Source organism: Hyla sarda, chromosome 2, assembly GCF_029499605.1.
Source record: "Hyla sarda isolate aHylSar1 chromosome 2, aHylSar1.hap1, whole genome shotgun sequence".
Taxonomy (NCBI): Eukaryota; Metazoa; Chordata; class Amphibia; order Anura; family Hylidae; genus Hyla; species Hyla sarda.
The window spans coordinates 1,320,821-1,339,835 of NC_079190.1; the positions used below are offsets into that span (position 1 = coordinate 1,320,821).

General features: G+C 44.7%; 1 protein-coding gene and 1 long non-coding RNA gene across 4 annotated transcripts in view; one reads left to right on the forward strand and one right to left on the reverse strand.

Moving 5' to 3' along the window:
- Window positions 1–19,015, forward strand: part of LOC130358154 (zinc finger protein 260-like) — an 80,192-nt gene that overhangs the window by 20,333 nt on the left and 40,844 nt on the right. The gene's annotated exons all lie outside the window — the stretch shown is intronic.
- The window catches only part of LOC130358166 (uncharacterized), a 50,459-nt gene continuing 41,969 nt past the window's right edge, over window positions 10,526–19,015 (reverse strand). The window contains exon 3 of the long non-coding RNA XR_008889419.1: window positions 10,526–10,645. This is a non-coding gene — a long non-coding RNA (uncharacterized LOC130358166). The remainder of the gene's footprint in view (window positions 10,646–19,015) is intronic.

Below are 19,015 nucleotides of genomic sequence, written 5' to 3' on the forward strand. Positions count from 1 at the left end.
TAAGTTAATATCTTTCCTGCTTTTTACATGGGGCTGCTAAGATATGTTTCCTCTTTTACTTAGTGGGTCCCTTAAAAAAAAATGTATTATGTGCCTGGCTAAAATTTCAGAGAAAGGACAATCCTTATGTAAAAAATGCATTTCAAAAGTGGTACAAGAGGAAAAATTGGGATCTTCTGAGGATTTGAGGTCGCTTATACGGCAACAAATTCAGGCTTCTTTAGCGAATTTTAATCCTCTTCAAAATCCTGGGGTTTCTGGAATGCCATCTGGTTCTCATTTAATGGCTCCTTTGGATGTTAATACTTATCCAAAATTACAGTCTACCTCCCCTCATGCAATTTGTACTGCCGCCTCTCTTCCACCTAGTAACTACTCCGTAGCTCCATCTCAATATGCTCCTCCTGCTAAAAGAGCAAAAGTTATGGATATATCTGGTTCAGAGGAGGATGATCTTGTCTCCAGATCAGATACTGAAGGGATGGAAGAGGGTGAAGTGTCTTCTGTTCCTCCTAAGGAAAATGTAAAATATTTTTTCTCAGCAGAGGATACTGAGATTTTGGTCAAGGCGGTCAGAGGTGTTATGGGGTTAGAGGAGGTTGATAAACCTACGTCCATTCAGGATCAAATGTTTGGCGGGTTAAAATCGGCAAAAAAATGTGTTTTTCCTATCCATGAAAATCTGAAAAGTCTGATTCTGGATGAATGGCAGGACCCTGAAAGGAAACTGCAAATTTCCAGGAAAATAAAAAATAGATTGCCTTTTGAAGAAAAAGACATTGAATTATGGAATGATATTCCCAAAATAGAATGCCAATTATCAAAAGTTGTAAAGAAAACATCTCTTCCTTTACAGGATTCATGCCAACTCAAAGACCCCATGGATAGAAAAATGGATGGTCTTTTATGAAAGACCTGGCAAGCATCTACCGCCATTTTGAACCCAAACATAGCAGCTACTAGTGTAGCTAGAGCTCTTTTTATCTGGCTTTCCCAGTTAGAAGAACACATTGAGAATAAAACACCTAGAGAGGACTTATTGGCTTCTGTACCCATGCTAAAGATGGCAGCAGGGTTTTTGGCAGATGGTTTGGCTGAATCTGTGAGAATGACGGCTAAGTACGCTGCCTTATCAAATTCATCCAGGAGAGCTGTATGGCTAAAATTTTGGAAAGGGGACCCCACTTCTAAAACTAAGCTTTGAGCTATACCTTGTATAGGCAAATCTATATTTGGGCCTTTTCTGGAAGATATTCTAGGGAAGGCCGCGGATGATAAAGTTTTTCTAGAAGAGAAAGCTAAAAAACCTGCAAAAACCATTTTTCGTCCCCAAGGAAGGCCAAATTGTAGAGGGAAAGGAAAATCGGGTAGGTGGAGCTACCCCAAAGGGGGGAAAGGGTAAAGATTTCCTCCTCAATCCCTCTCAACCTGGCAAAAAGCAATGACTGGTTGGTGGGAGGAAGACTCAAGCATTTTGTGCCTCAGTGGCAACCGGTAACAACAAACCCTTGGATCCTAAACCTGTTATCGGTAGGATACAAGATAGAGTTTTCCTCCCTCCCACCTCAAAAATTTTTCGCCTCAAATCAACCTTCCCCTCTCCTGCAAGAGAGAATGCTGGAGGGGGTAAGAAATCTGCTGCATTTGGGAGCTATCATTCAGGTTCCGACTTCGGAGAGGAGTCAGGGTCACTACTCTTCTTTCTTTCTGATCCCGAAGCCCAATGGGTCCTTCAGAATGATAATAAATTTAAAATATCTGAACAAATTCATTTCCTACAAAAGATTCAAAATGGAATCAATAAAAATGACGATTCCCATGATAGCTCCCAATGCAGTAATGATTACCCTAGACCTCAAAGATGCGTACTACCATGTACCTATTCACCCGGAGCATCAGAAATATCTCCGGTTTGCGGTCAAGATAGGGGATCAAATCTTCCATTACCAATTTGTGTGTCTTCCTTTTGGAATCTCATTAGCTCCGAGATTATTCACAAAGATAATGGTGGAGGTAGTAGCACATCTTCGTCTACAAAATATAATTTTGATCCCTTATTTAGACGACTTGCTGATGACAGCCTCCTCAAAACATCTTCTCCTATCTCAATTGGATCTGGTAATACAGCATCTCCAGAACTTGGGGTGGATTGTCAATCTAGAAAAATCGGATCTTCTCCCATCCCACAGAAAGATCTTTTTAGGTATGCTGTTGGACTCAGTCAAAAAAGCAACCTTTCTACCTCCAGCAAAAAGAGAGACTATCCAGTCAAAGATAAGAAAATTCCAAAAATCAAGACTGGTGTCTATCAGAGAAGCAATGTCAATATTGGGGTCTATGACCTCCACGATTCCTGTAGTCAAATGGGCTCAATTCCACTCTAGACAGCTTCAGACTCTTTCTGTATGGAACAGATCTCAACTGACGCTAGACAAAAAATTCACATTAACCCCCGGGGCAGTGAGGTCTCTAAATTGGTGGTTGGTAGCAACAAACCTGAAGAAAGGGGTCCCTTGGCTGTCAGATCCAGTCCTTGTGACTACAGATGCAAGTGCCTGGGGATGGGGGGCTCATGTACAGGGACAGTACTTCCAAGGTCGCTGGCCTCCTCATCTAAACAATCTTTCCTCAAATTACAAGGAACTAAGAGCGGTGTGGGAGACCCTTGTGTCAGCCAAAACTCTCCTTCTCAATCAAGATATAAAAATGTACTCAGCAGGGGTGTGGAAATGTAAAAAAACTACTTGTCCAAGGGACTAAACCAGAACACAATCTACTTGTCCCTCAAGAAAATCCACTTGTCCTGGTAGATAAAATAATTTCAACCAAAATAGTCTGATCCCCCCCCCACTAGACCACCAGGGATGGATATAAGATTCCTTTAGACACTGTTGTCAACTTTAACAGCGGTGATCTAATGGTTTAATAGCGGCCACGGTGATCGCAGTATGCCAGGATATTAGCGGCCGGAGAGCTGTAGCTGTAGATAAGTCTAGATATAACTTTTTGATCACCATAAAAAATTTCTCATATGAAGTGACCAAAAATTAGCAATTCTGGACTATTCTTTTACATTTACACCGTTCACCGTACGTTTAATTAACATCATATTTTAATAGTCTGGACATTTCCACATGTAGCGATACCACTTATGTTTATTTTTGTACATTATTTTTATTAAAAGAAAATTGGAAACTTATTAGGAAAGGGGCTTATTCACATATATACGCACTTTTTAAAATATGTTAAACACTATTTTTCAGTCTTCATAGGGACTTATGTGTTACTGGGGGGGGGTGGGGTTCTGCTTCTCCAGTTTTTATGCAGCATTTTATTTACTCTAATTATGTGTCAGAAAATGCTGGAAGTTGCATTTAGTTAGTAGATAACTACAACTCCCAGCATGCCCTGATGCAGCCTATGGTTGTGTGGGTGTTGCAGCATGTTGCACTGTATAGTATTACAGTAAAGGTTATTGTGTAACATGCTGGGAGTTGTAGTTTTGGTCCATGTCAGCTGCAGAGCCATAGTCTGTGTCAGGGAATACTGGGAATTACAATTAGTAACTACAACTCCCAGCATGCCCTGATGCAGCCTATGGCTCTGCAGCTGACCTGAACCAAAACTACAACTCCCAGCATGTTGCACTTTATAGTTCTACAGTTTAGGTTATGGTGCAACATGCTGGGAGTTGTAGTTTTGGTTCGGGCGTGTTTGTGTGCATCCGTGGGGCTTTTGGTTGGCGGGTGAGTATGAAGGGGGGATTCTGGGGGTGCAATTCAGTGCGGGGGCCACTAAAAATAAATAAAATTAGATGGTACAACTGGCGGCAGTGCCCCCCCCCCCCCCCATCATACATTACATACACACGTCACAGATCCATCATACACATACACTCACACCATCGATATACACCATACATATGCACACATCATACATACACCCGCCACTGCCCACCCACATCATATATTACATACACACATCACACAGATATCATACACACATCACACATACACTCACACTATACATATACACACACATCATACATACACCGCTGCCCCCCCCACATCATACATCACATACATTACATACACATCACACATAGACAGACATCATACACACATCATACATTACATACACATCACACATAGACATCATCCATTACATACACATCACACACAGACATTATACACACATCACACACATACACTCACACCCTACATATACAACCACCCTTCCCGTCGCCTGCATTCTCTGCCTCCTCACCTGATCCGGCCATGAGTGGACATCAGAGCTGTAGTCCCGGACAGTGTGAGGTTAAATGGGTTTAAAAATCTCCCCTCACACCGGACGTCCTCTCCTCTCCCCTCCCCTCCCCCGCTCTGTGTTTTCCCCATGCAAACATGCAGCCTCCCCGTGGTGGATTAGGTCCTGTGAAGAAAGAGCAGGGGGAAGGGGAGGGATAGAGCTGTGTGCGGGGGAGGGGAGGAGTTGTGTGCCGAGCTGTGGACGTCCTTTCTCTCCCCCTGTCTTCTTGTGTTATGTGCAGCTGCGTCCTCCATCTTCCGGGAGGATTAGATAAGGGGGCGGGGCTCAATTATATAATGCGAACGTGCGACCTCGGGCTCTGCAGTCAGCTGGGGGCCGCCGCCGCCCCCTCCATACACTCTGAGCTCCGGTGTGAGGTGTAGACTTGCATCCGCTCCTGCGCCTCACACCGGTGCATTGCCGTAGAATGAGATTTGCCATAGAATGAGATGGTACGGCAATGCACTGGCAGTAAAGAAAAATAAGGGGGAAGTCTGTCTGTCCCTGCTAGCCCGATACAGGGCTAAATCTATAAACAATTCACCTGCCCGGTGCCCAAAACTACTTGTCCCGGGCGTCGGGCGATAGAATTTCCACATCCCTGCTCAGACAATTCAACAACAGTAGCTTTTCTGTGGCATCAGGGGGGCACAAGGCACAAAGCTCTGCAAGCTATTGCGGCCAGAATCTTTGCTTGGTCGGAAATAAATGTCTCCTCCATTATGGCCGTTCATCTGAAGGGATCCTGCAATCAGATAGCGGACTTTCTAATGGTCCCTAAATCCTTCTGTGTTCCATCTACTGGTTCTCAAGTGGGGTCAACCCTCTATAGATCTGTTTGCCTCTCGTTAGAACACCAAGACTACTCAGTTATACTCTCTAAATCCGAGAGAAAGGCCGCTTGCAGTGGACGCATTAGCTCAAAATTGGCAATTTCCTCTGGCCTATGCCTTTCCTCCTTTTCCTCTGATTGCAAGAACTCTAGCGAAGATCCGAGACAGCAATTTAAAAGTGATATTTGTGGCCCCATACTGGCCAAAGAGGGGGTGGTTTTGTCTATTGAAAAGTCTAGCGATAGAACCCCCCTTCCCTCTATCTCTAGTGGAAGACCGTCTGTCTCAGGGCCCAGTATTTCATCAGGGTCTACAAAACCTACATCTTACAGCCTGGATTTTGATGAGTCAAATTTGAGAAAACAAGGTCTGTCTCTACATTCTACATAAAGTCATTTCTACATTATTGAAGAGTAGGAAACCCTCTACTTCAAAAATATACCTAAAAATCTGGAAGAAATTTCTATCCTGGAGTAAACAAATTGATCCAGACCCATCTCATCCTAATTATCCACAAATTTTGGATTTCCTTCAAGAGGGATCTGAGAAGGGACTCTCGCTTAATACACTAAAAGTCCAAGTGACAGCATTGGGGGCTTTCTTTGATCATCAGATTGCAGATCATCGATGGATTAAAAGGTTTTTTAAAGCGGTTTCTAGACTAAAACCTAAAACTCCAATCCGTACACCCTCTTGGAACCTTAATTTGGTGCTATCTGCTCTCACTTCTCACCCTTTTGAACCTCTAGATCAGTGTTCTATAACATTTGTCACTCTTAAACTAGCTTTTCTCATAGCTATTACTTCTGCTAGAAGAGTTGGAGAAATTCAAGCCCTGTCAATCAATGAACCATACATGTCCATATCTGATGACAAAGTAACCCTCAGATTAGATCCTTCTTTTCTCCCTAAAGTGGTTACTGACTTCCACCGGTCTCAAGAAATTTTTCTTCCTTCCTTTTGTAATAATCCCAAAAAATCCACAGGAAGAGAAACTTCACTTGTTAGACGTTGGAAGATGTCTTCTCTATTATTTGGATATCACAAGTCTTTGGAGGAAAGACTCTAATCTTCTTTTGCAGTTCCAAGGCCCGAATAAGGGTAGGAAAGCTTCCAAAAGTACTATAGCCTGGTAGATCAAGAGTGCCATTGTTGAAGCATATAAAGTTAGTGGGGAACAAGTCCCTGACGGTCTGAAAGCTCATTCTACTAGAGCAATGTCAACATCCTGGGCGGAAAGATCTGCTGCCTCAATAGATCAGATTTGTAGGGCAGCTACATGGTCAAATCCCCATACCTTTTTTAAACATTATAGACTCGACTTATCAGAGTCTCATGATTTGGCCTTCGGTAGAAAAGTTCTGCAGGCCATTGTCCCTCCCTAATGATGTTTATTTGGTATTTCTCATGTGGGCTGTCATGGTGGACGATATGTAAAGATAGAATTATTTACTTACCGATAATTCAGTCTTCTTGAGTCCACCATGACAGCCCCATTATTTCCCTCCCTATTTTTGGTGTTGGTGGTTTTCTTCTACTGGCATTACTTTTTCTGGTGTCCCTTTTTAATTTGTAAAACACGGGGGGGGGGGGGGGGGGCTTTTAACCTTTTCTGTTTCCTGTTCCTATTAGTTTCTATGGGACCACCTTTCATGTGGGCTGTCATGGTGGACTCAAGAAAACCGAATTATCAGTAAGTAAATAATTCTATCTTTTTCATTTGCACAGCCCACTGTTCCAAAGATCTGTCAAATGCCAGTGGGGTGTAAATGTTCACTGCACCCCTTATTAAATTCTGTGAGGGGTGTAGTTTCCAAAATGAGGTCACCTGTGGGGGGGGTCCACTGTTCTGGCACCACGGGGGGCTTTGTAAACGCACATGGCCCCAAACTTCTGTTCCAAACAAATTCTCTTTCTAAAAGCTCAATGGCGCTCCTCCTCTTCTGAGCATTGTAGTTCACCCACAGAGCATTTGACGTCCACACATGGGGTATTTCCATACTCAGAAGAGATGGGGTTACAAATTCTGGGGGGAATTTTCTCCCATTACCCCTTGTAAAAATGTAAAATTTGGGAAAAAAACATTTTAGTGAAAAAAAATTTTTTTTTTTCATTTACACATCCAACCTTAACAAAAAGTTGTCAAATGCCAGTGGAGTGTTAATGCTCACTGGACCCCTTGTTACGTTCCTTGAGGGTGTAGTTTCCAAAATAGTATGTCATGTGTTTTTTTTTTTTGCTGTCCTGGCACCATATGGGCTTCCTAAATGTGACATGCCCCTTAAAAACCATTTAAGAAAAACTCACTCTCCAAAATCGCTCTGTCGCTCCTTCCCTTCTGAGCCCTCTACTGCACTCACAGAGCACTTTACATACAAATATGAGGTATTTCCTTACTCGAAAGAAATTGGGTTACACATTTTAGGAAGATTTCTCTCCTTTTAACCCTTGTAAAAATTCAAAAACTGGGTCTACAAGAACATGAGAGTGTAAAAAATGAAGATTTTGAATTTTCTACTTCAATTTGCTGCTATTCCTATGAGATGTAATAGTATATATTATTAATATTATTATTATTTAGGACATGATTTTTCTAGACCGCCACTGTTTTCCATCTTCTTTATTTTGTTTTTCAAAAACTGTTTTCCCCCCAGTCACAATCTGATCTCTTTATTCCACGAGCTAAGTGCGGGAACAGGTTAACTCCCTAAGCTCTGAACGTTTTTCTGGTATTTGTGCTCCATGAAATGTCTACTATAATTATAGTAATTGTCACCACTCGGGGGCGCTATTGGATCATATATAAATAGTTCTATAGAGAGGATTGATGAAATGTATAATAAATGATGTCTCTATAATTATATAATTGTCACCACTCGGGGGCGCTATTGGTCATATATAAATAGTTCTATAGAGAGGATTGATGAAATGTATAATAAATGATGTCTCTATAATTATATAATTGTCACCACTCGGGGGCGCTATTGGATCATATATAAATAGTTCTATAGAGAGGATTGATGAAATGTATAATAAATGATGTCTCTATAATTATATAATTGTCACCACTCGGGGGCGCTATTGGTCATATATAAATAGTTCTATAGAGAGAGGATTGATGAAATGTATAATAAATGATGTCTCTATAATTATATAATTGTCACCACTCGGGGGCGCTATTGGATCATATATAAATAGTTCTATAGAGAGGATTGATGAAATGTATAATAAATGATGTCTCTATAATTATATAATTGTCACCACTCGGGGGCGCTATTGGTCATATATAAATAGTTCTATAGAGAGAGGATTGATGAAATGTATAATAAATGATGTCTCTATAATTATATAATTGTCACCACTCGGGGGCGCTATTGGATCATATATAAATAGTTCTATAGAGAGGATTGATGAAATGTATAATAAATGATGTCTCTATAATTATATAATTGTCACCACTCGGGGGCGCTATTGGGTCATATATAAATAGTTCTATAGAGAGGATTGATGAAATGTATAATAAATGATGTCTCTATAATTATATAATTATCACCACTCGGGGGCGCTATTGGTCATATATAAATAGTTCTATAGAGAGGATTGATGAAATGTATAATAAATGATGTCTCTATAATTATATAATTGTCACCACTCGGGGGCGCTATTGGATCATATATAAATAGTTTTATAGAGAGAGGATTGATGAAATGTATAATAAATGATGTCTGTATAATTATATAATTGTCACCACTCGGGGGCGCTATTGGGTCATATATAAATAGTTCTATAGAGAGGATTGATTAAATGTATAATAAATGATGTCTCTATAATTATATAATTGTCACCACTCGGGGGCGCTATTGGTCCATATATAAATAGTTCTATAGAGAGGATTGATGAAATGTATAATAAATGATGTCCCTATAATTATATAATTGTCACCACTCGGGGGCGCTATTGGTCATATATAAATAGTTCTATAGAGAGGATTGATGAAATGTATAATAAATGATGTCTCTATAATTATATAATTGTCACCACTCGGGGGCGCTATTGGTCCATATATAAATAGTTCTATAGAGAGGATTGATGAAATGTATAATAAATGTCTGTATAATTATATAATTGTCACCACTCGGGGGCGCTATTGGGTCATATATAAATAGTTCTATAGAGAGAGGATTGATGAAATGTATAATAAATGATGTCTGTATAATTATATAATTATCACCACTCGGGGGCGCTATTGGTCCATATATAAATAGTTCTATAGAGAGGATTGATGAAATGTATAATAAATGATGTCTCTATAATTATATAATTGTCACCACTCGGGGGCGCTATTGGTCATATATAAATAGTTCTATAGAGAGAGGATTGATGAAATGTATAATAAATGATGTCTCTATAATTATATAATTGTCACCACTCGGGGGCGCTATTGGATCATATATAAATAGTTCTATAGAGAGGATTGATGAAATGTATAATAAATGATGTCTCTATAATATATAATTGTCACCACTCGGGGGCGCTATTGGATCATATATAAATAGTTCTATAGAGAGGATTGATGAAATGTATAATAAATGATGTCTCCTATAATTATATAATTGTCACCACTCGGGGGCGCTATTGGTCCATATCTAAATAGTTCTATAGAGAGGATTGATGAAATGTATAATAAATGATGTCTCTATAATTATATAATTGTCACCACTCGGGGGCGCTATTGGATCATATATAAATAGTTCTATAGAGAGGATTGATGAAATGTATAATAAATGATGTCTCTATAATTATATAATTGTCACCACTCGGGGGCGCTATTGGTCATATATAAATAGTTCTATAGAGAGCGGATTGATGAAATGTATAATAAATGATGTCTCTATAATTATATAATTGTCACCACTCGGGGGCGCTATTGGATCATATATAAATAGTTCTATAGAGAGGATTGATGAAATGTATAATAAATGATGTCTGTATAATTATATAATTGTCACCACTCGGGGGCGCTATTGGGTCATATATAAATAGTTCTATAGAGAGAGGATTGATGAAATGTATAATAAATGATGTCTCTATAATTATATAATTGTCACCACTCGGGGGCGCTATTGGGTCATATATAAATAGTTCTATAGAGAGGATTGATGAAATGTATAATAAATGATGTCTCTATAATTATATAATTGTCACCACTCGGGGGCGCTATTGGTCCATATATAAATAGTTCTATAGAGAGGATTGATGAAATGTATAATAAATGATGTCTCCTATAATTATATAATTGTCACCACTCGGGGGCGCTATTGGATCACAGTATAAATAGGATTGAGGGTCATTCGTATCTTCAGAAAACAAGCGAGGATCCAGCACATGTGAAATTTTATCTTTATTTCGTAACTTGACACACAGATAAAATCAACTCCAGCATCAGACACGTCTCCAGCGCATGCGCTCTCTCTCTCCGGAGGCTCCAATGCCTCACCCTTCACCTGAGGGAAGACGTAACAATAAGATAATGAGATTATTCCATAAAATAAACATTGTTAAAAACATATTGTATTAAATCAGCATGTTACAAATGGAATAACAAAAAATTTTTTTTTTACTTATGTATATAAATACTGGCAACATTGATTATTAAAGGGGTACTCCGGTGCCAGAAAGAGAAAAAGATTTAGAGTAGGAGAAAATCTCCATAGCAGACATATGCTACTCTGGACAGTTCCTAAAATGGACAGAGATGTCAGCAGAGAGCTCTGTGTTCCAAAAAGAAAAGAATGAATCTGTAGTATTCAGCAGCTAATAACTACTGGAAGGATTAAGATTTTTTAATAGAAGTAATTTACAAGTCTGTTTAACTTTCTGGCACCAGTTGATTGGGAAAAAAAAAAAAAACGTTTTCCACCATTGTACCCCTTTAACCCCTTAAGGTAAGGCCCATTTTGGCCTTAAAGGGGTACTCCGCTGAAAACCTTTTTTCTTTTAAATCAACTGGTGGCAGAAAGTTAAACATATTTGTAAATTACTTTTATTAAAAAATCTTGATCCTTCCAGTACTTATTAGCTGCTGAATGCTACAGAGGAAATTCCTTTTTTGGAACACTGATGACATCACGAACACAGTGCTCTCTGCTGACATCTGTGTCCATTTTAGCAACCATGCATAGCAGATGTATGCTAAGGGCAGCATGGTGGCTCAGTGGTTAGCACTACTGCCTTGCAGTGCTGGGGACTTGGGTTCAAATCCCACTAAGGACAACAATAAATAAAGCGTTATTATTATTATAATAACGTCAGCAGAGAGAACTGTGGTCGTGATGTCATCAGAGAGCATTCCAAAAAGAAAAGAATTTCCTCTGTAGTATTCAACAGCTAATAAGTACTGGAAGGATTAAGATTTTTTTTAATAGAAGTAATTTACAAATATGTTTAACTATCTGCCACCAGTTGATTTAAAAGAAAAAAGGTTTTCACCGGAGTACCCCTTTAAGGATCAGACCAATTTTATTTTTGCATTTTCGTTTTTTCCTCCTCGCCTTCTAAAATCATAACTTATACTTCCATCCACAGACCCATATGAGGAGTTGTTTTTTGCGTCACCAATTTTACTTTGTAATTACATCACTTATTTTACCATGGACGTTTTACTTTTTTATTGGGGGAGGGGATTTTTCACTTTTATTAAATTTTTTTTACCTTTTCCTTCCCCATAGGGGACTATCTATAACAATCCTTTGATTGCTTATACTGTTCAGTGCTATGTATAGGACACAGCACTGATCAGTATTATCGGTCATCTTCTGGTATTGTCTGCTCAATCTCAGACCAGAGCATAAGACCCCGGGAGACGACCGGAGCCAGGTGAGGGGACCTCCGGCCACCATGCTGGATGATCGCCGTGGGCGATCCGATCATCCATTCAAAGTACCGCACTGCTGCAGATGCCGTGATCTGTATTGATCACAGCATCTGAGGGGTAAAATGGCGGACATCCGCGCGATCGCGGATGTCCGCCATTACCGGCGGGTCCCTGGCTGCTGATAGCAGCCGGGACCTACTGGGCATGACGCGAGCATGAGTCATTAGACAGTCGTCAGTCACATCCAGCTTTGACTGAACCTTCCCAGACACCGTCCCTGGTATAACTCCTCCTTCAGCGTCATGTACGTCTGGCTCACCATGACGTACATTTACATCCATTGTAGTTAAGGGGTTAATAATGGAATAGCAGTTCGCGGTGGACATTCATTCCAAATGGAGCCCTGGTCCCCAAGGTGAACTGCCAAAATGCTTCTTTATCTGCCAGTTCTTTGCAGGTACAACCTTTGCGAGGTCCAACCTTAAAGGGGTACTCTGGCCCAGTGGTTCCCACCGCTGGGGACCCCTGCAATCTTGCATTCAGCACCCACCTCGGGGAGCTGCGCGCTGCCAGCTCAGAATCTGCTGTGTGACGACTACAGGGCCGGAGTATCGTGACTCCGCTCCCGTGTGATGTCACGCCCCGCCCCCGCTATGCAAGTCTATGGGAGGGGGAGTGACGGCTGCCACACCCCCTCCTATAGGATTGCATTGAGGGGGCGGGGCGTGACATCACAATAGTCCGGCCCTGTGGTCGTCACATGGCAAATTCTGAGCTGGCGGCGCGCAGCTCCCCAAGGTGGGTGCAGAATGCAAGATTGCAGGGGTCCCCAGCGGCGGTACCTCTGCGGTCAGACATCTTATCCAAAGGATAGGGGATAAGAAGTCTTAGGGCCGGAGTACCCCTTTAACATGTTCAATGCCATAAATCTTTGAATCCTTTTACGTTACCTCCATGTACAGTGTGAAGGTTTGAGGATGCAGCAGACTTATTGTGTAAAGACGGAGTACTGCTGTCACTTAGATGTTCAAGAGCCCTCACCCTTAACCCTTTAATGACACAGGACATATATTTACATCCTACGCCAGCTCCCGCGATATATCGCGGGGGTCATGCGGTGACCCCACGTCATATCCCTGACTGCCTGCATGACGAGTGGTGTCTGCAGCACAACGCTTCCCTGACTGTCTACATGACAAGTGGTGTCTGCAGCACAACGCTTCCCTGACGGTCTACATGACGAGTGGTGTCTGCAGCACAACGCTTCCATGACTGTCTACATGACGAGTGGTGTCTGCAGCACAACGCTTCCCTGACTGTCTACATGACGAGTGGTGTCTGCAGCACAACGCTTCCCTGACGGTCTACATGACGAGTGGTGTCTGCAGCAGGGCGCTTCCCTGACTGTCTACATGACGAGTGGTGTCTGCAGCAGGGCGCTTCCCTGACTGTCTACATGACGAGTGGTGTCTGCAGCAGGGCGCTTCCCTGACTGTCTACATGACGAGTGGTGTCTGCAGCAGGGCGCTTCCCTGACTGTCTACATGACGAGTGGTGTCTGCAGCACAACGCTTCCCTGACTGTCTACATGACGAGTGGTGTCTGCAGCAGGGCGCTTCCCTGACTGTCTACATGACGAGTGGTGTCTGCAGCAGGGCGCTTCCCTGACTGTCTACATGACGAGTGGTGTCTGCAGCAGGGCGCTTCCCTGACTGTCTACATGACGAGTGGTGTCTGCAGCACAACGCTTCCCTGACTGTTTACATGACGAGTGGTGTCTGCAGCAGGGCGCTTCCCTGACTGTCTACATGACGAGTGGTGTCTGCAGCAGGGCGCTTCCCTGACTGTCTACATGACGAGTGGTGTCTGCAGCAGGGCGCTTCCCTGACTGTCTACATGACGAGTGGTGTCTGCAGCAGGGCGCTTCCCTGACTGTCTACATGACGAGTGGTGTCTGCAGCACAACGCTTCCCTGACTGTCTACATGACGAGTGGTGTCTGCAGCACAACGCTTCCCTGACTGTCTACATGACGAGTGGTGTCTGCAGCAGGGCGCTTCCCTGACTGTCTACATGACGAGTGGTGTCTGCAGCAGGGCGCTTCCCTGACTGTCTACATGACGAGTGGTGTCTGCAGCAGGGCGCTTCCCTGACTGTCTACATGACGAGTGGTGTCTGCAGCAGGGCGCTTCCCTGACTGTCTACATGACGAGTGGTGTCTGCAGCAGGGCGCTTCCCTGACTGTCTACATGACGAGTGGTGTCTGCAGCAGGGCGCTTCCCTGACTGTCTACATGACGAGTGGTGTCTGCAGCAGGGCGCTTCCCTGACTGTCTACATGACGAGTGGTGTCTGCAGCAGGGCGCTTCCCTGACTGTCTACATGACGAGTGGTGTCTGCAGCAGGGCGCGTCCCTGACTGTCTACATGACGAGTGGTGTCTGCAGCAGGGCGCTTCCCTGACTGTCTACATGACGAGTGGTGTCTGCAGCAGGGCGCTTCCCTGACTGTCTACATGACGAGTGGTGTCTGCAGCAGGGCGCTTCCCTGACTGTCTACATGACGAGTGGTGTCTGCAGCAGGGCGCTTCCCTGACTGTCTACATGACGAGTGGTGTCTGCAGCAGGGCGCTTCCCTGACTGTCTACATGACGAGTGGTGTCTGCAGCACAACGCTTCCCTGACTGTTTACATGACGAGTGGTGTCTGCAGCAGGGCGCTTCCCTGACTGTCTACATGACGAGTGGTGTCTGCAGCAGGGCGCTTCCCTGACTGTCTACATGACGAGTGGTGTCTGCAGCAGGGCGCTTCCCTGACTGTCTACATGACGAGTGGTGTCTGCAGCACAACGCTTCCCTGACTGTTTACATGACGAGTGGTGTCTGCAGCAGGGCGCTTCCCTGACTGTCTACATGACGAGTGGTGTCTGCAGCAGGGCGCTTCCCTGACTGTCTACATGACGAGTGGTGTCTGCAGCACAACGCTTCCCTGACTGTCTACATGACGAGTGGTGTCTGCAGCACAACGCTTCCCTGACTGTCTACATGACGAGTGGTGTCTGCAGCAGGGCGCTTCCCTGACTGTCTACATGACGAGTGGTGTCTGCAGCAGGGTGCTTCCCTGACTGTCTACATGACGAGTGGTGTCTGCAGCAGGGCGCTTCCCTGACTGTCTACATGACAAGTGGTGTCTGCAGCACAACGCTTCCCTGACTGTCTACATGACGAGTGGTGTCTGCAGCACAACGCTTCCCTGACTGTCTAAATGACGAGTGGTATCTGCAGCACAACGCTTCCCTGACTGTCTACATGACGAGTGGTGTCTGCAGCACAACGCTTCCCTGACTGTCTACATGACGAGTGGTATCTGCAGCACAACGCTTCCCTGACTGTCTACATGACGAGTGGTGTCTGCAGCACAACGCTTCCCTGACTGTCTACATGACGAGTGGTGTCTGCAGCACAACGCTTCCCTGACTGTCTACATGACGAGTGGTGTCTGCAGCACAACGCTTCCCTGACTGTCTACATGACGAGTGGTGTCTGCAGCACAACGCTTCCCTGACTGTCTACATGACTAGCACCAGATCACATGACAGGCCCGGCCGCTATGAGAAGGGACAAGGAATGAGGTGGGACCCGGCGCTGAAGGAGGAGTTATACCAGGGACGGTGTCTGGGAAGGTTCAGTCAAAGCTGGATGTGACTGAAGACTAATGACTCATAGCTCTGTATTAATTACAGGGTCTGACTGTCACACACAGCTTTTCCAGGTTTCAGAATGGCACATGACCTGCTTAGCACTGACACATTTCTAGCCATTTAGGTGCCTGGGAAAGCTGTGTGTGACTGTCATACCCTGTAATCATTACAGAGCCATAACAGTGTCTGACTGTCACACACAACTGTCACGATGCCGGCTGGCAGGTAGTGGATCCTCTGTGCCAGAGAGGGATTGGCGTGGACCGTGCTAGTGGATCGGTTCTAAGTCACTACTGGTTTTCACCAGAGCCCGCCGCAAAGCGGGATGGTCTTGCTGCGGCGGTAGTGACCAGGTCGTATCCACTAGCAACGGCTCAACCTCTCTGGCTGCTGAAGATAGACGCGGTACAAGGGAGTAGACAGAAGCAAGGTCGGACGTAGCAGAAGGTCGGGGCAGGCAGCAAGGATCGTAGTCAGGGGCAACGGCAGGAGGTCTGGAACACAGGCTAGGAACACACAAGGAAACGCTTTCACTGGCACGATGGCAACAAGATCCGGCGAGGGAGTGAAGGGGAAGTGAGGTGATATAGGGAAGTGCACAGGTGATAACACTAATTGGAACCACTGCGCCAATCAGCGGCGCAGTGGCCCTTTAAATCGCAAAGACCCGGCGCGCGCGCCCTAGGGAGCGGGGCCGCGCGCGCCGGGACAGGACTGACGGAGAGCGAGTCAGGTACGGGAGCCGGGGTGCGCATCGCGAGCGGGCGCTACCCGCATCGCGAATCGCATCCCGGCTGGAGGCGGTATCGCAGCGCCCCGGGTCAGTGGATCTGACCGGAGCGCTGCAGTGAGGAGAGTGTAGCGAGCGCTCCGGGGAGGAGCGGGGACCCGGAGCGCTCGGCGTAACAGTACCCCCCCCCTTGGGTCTCCCCCTCTTCTTGGAGCCTGAGAACCTGAGGACCAGACTTTTGTCCAGGATATTGTCCTCAGGTTCCCAGGACCTCTCTTCTGGACCACAACCCTCCCAATCCACTAAAAAGAAAGTTTTCCCTCTGACCTTTTTTGATGCTAAAATCTCTTTGACGGAGAAGATGTCCGAGGAGCCGGAGACAGGAGTGGGAGGAACAGATTTGGGAGAGAAACGGTTAATGATAAGTGGTTTAAGAAGAGAAACGTGAAAGGCATTAGGAATACGAAGAGAAGGAGGAAGAAGAAGTTTGTAAGAGACAGGATTAATCTGGCACAAAATTTTGAAAGGACCAAGATAGCGTGGTCCCAACTTATAGCTAGGGACACGGAAGCGGACATATTTAGCGGAGAGCCATACCTTGTCTCCAGGGGAAAAAATGGGAGGAGCTCTTCTCTTCTTATCCGCGAATTTCTTCATGCGTGAAGAAGCCTGTAAGAGAGAATTTTGGGTCTCTCTCCATATGATGGAAAGATCACGAGAAATTCCATCCACAGCGGGCAGACCAGAGGGCAAGGGGGTAGGGAGGGGGGGGAAGAGGGTGACGGCCGTACACCACGAAAAATGGGGATTTGGAGGAAGATTCAGAGACTCTGAAATTATACGAGAATTCGGCCCAAGGTAGAAGATCTGCCCAGTCATCCTGGCGGGAGGAAACAAAATGTCGTAAATAATCACCCAAGACCTGGTTAATTCTTTCTACTTGTCCATTGGATTGAGGATGATATGCAGAAGAAAAATTTAATTTAATCTTGAGTTGTTTACAGAGAGCCCTCCAGAATTTAGACACGAATTGGACGCCTCTATCCGAGACGATCTGCGTAGGCAACCCGTGAAGACGAAAAATGTGTACAAAAAATTGTTTAGCCAACTGAGGCGCTGAAGGAAGACCAGGAAGAGGGATGAAATGTGCCATTTTGGAGAATCGATCAACGACCACCCAAATAACAGTGTTGCCATGGGATGGGGGTAAGTCAGTAATAAAATCCATACCAATCAGAGACCAAGGCTGTTCGGGGACAGGCAGAGGATGAAGAAAACCAGCGGGCTTCTGGCGAGGAGTCTTATCCCGGGCACAGATAGTGCAGGCTCGCACAAAGTCCACCACATCAGTCTCTAGAGTCGGCCACCAATAGAAGCGAGAGATGAGTTGCACAGATTTCTTGATGCCCGCATGACCTGCGAGATGGGAGGAGTGACCCCATTTGAGGATTCCGAGGCGTTGGCGTGGAGAAACAAAGGTCTTTCCTGGAGGAGTTTGCCTGATGGAGGCTGGAGAAGTGGAAATCAGGCAGTCAGGAGGAATGATGTGTTGAGGAGAGAGTTCAACTTCAGAAGCATCTGAGGAACGAGAGAGAGCATCTGCCCTAATGTTCTTATCGGCAGGCCGAAAGTGAATTTCAAAATTAAATCGGGCAAAGAACAGAGACCACCTGGCCTGGCGAGGATTCAGCCGTTGGGCAGACTGGAGGTAGGAGAGGTTCTTGTGATCGGTGTAAATAATAACTGGAAATCTTGATCCCTCCAGCAGATGCCTCCATTCCTCAAGTGCTAATTTAATGGCTAGAAGCTCTCGATCCCCGATGGAGTAGTTCCTCTCCGCCGGAGAGAAGGTCCTAGAAAAAAAACCACAAGTAACAGCATGCCCGGAAGAGTTTTTTTGTAGAAGGACAGCTCCAGCTCCCACTGAGGAGGCATCAACCTCCAATAGGAAGGGTTTAGATGGGTCAGGTCTGGAGAGCACGGGAGCCGAAGAAAAGGCAGACTTGAGCCGTTTAAAGGCGTCTTCCGCTTGAGGAGGCCAAGACTTGGGATCGGCATTTTTTTTGGTTAAAGCCACAATAGGGGCCACAACGGTAGAAAAATGTGGAATAAATTGCCTGTAATAATTGGCGAACCCCAAAAAACGTTGGATGGCACGGAGTCCGGAGGGGCGTGGCCAATCTAAGACGGCAGAGAGTTTGTCTGGATCCATTTGTAGTCCCTGGCCAGACACCAAGTATCCTAGGAAAGGAAGAGATTGGCATTCAAACAGACATTTCTCTATTTTGGCATAGAGTTGATTGTCACGAAGTCTCTGAAGAACCATACGGACATGCTGGCGGTGTTCTTCTAGATTGGCAGAAAAAATCAGGATATCGTCCAGATATACAACAACACAGGAGTATAGGAGATCACGAAAAATTTCATTAACAAAGTCTTGGAAGACGGCAGGGGCGTTGCACAGGCCAAAGGGCATGACCAGATACTCAAAGTGTCCATCTCTGGTGTTAAATGCCGTTTTCCATTCATCCCCCTCTCTGATGCGGATGAGATTATAAGCACCTCTTAAGTCCA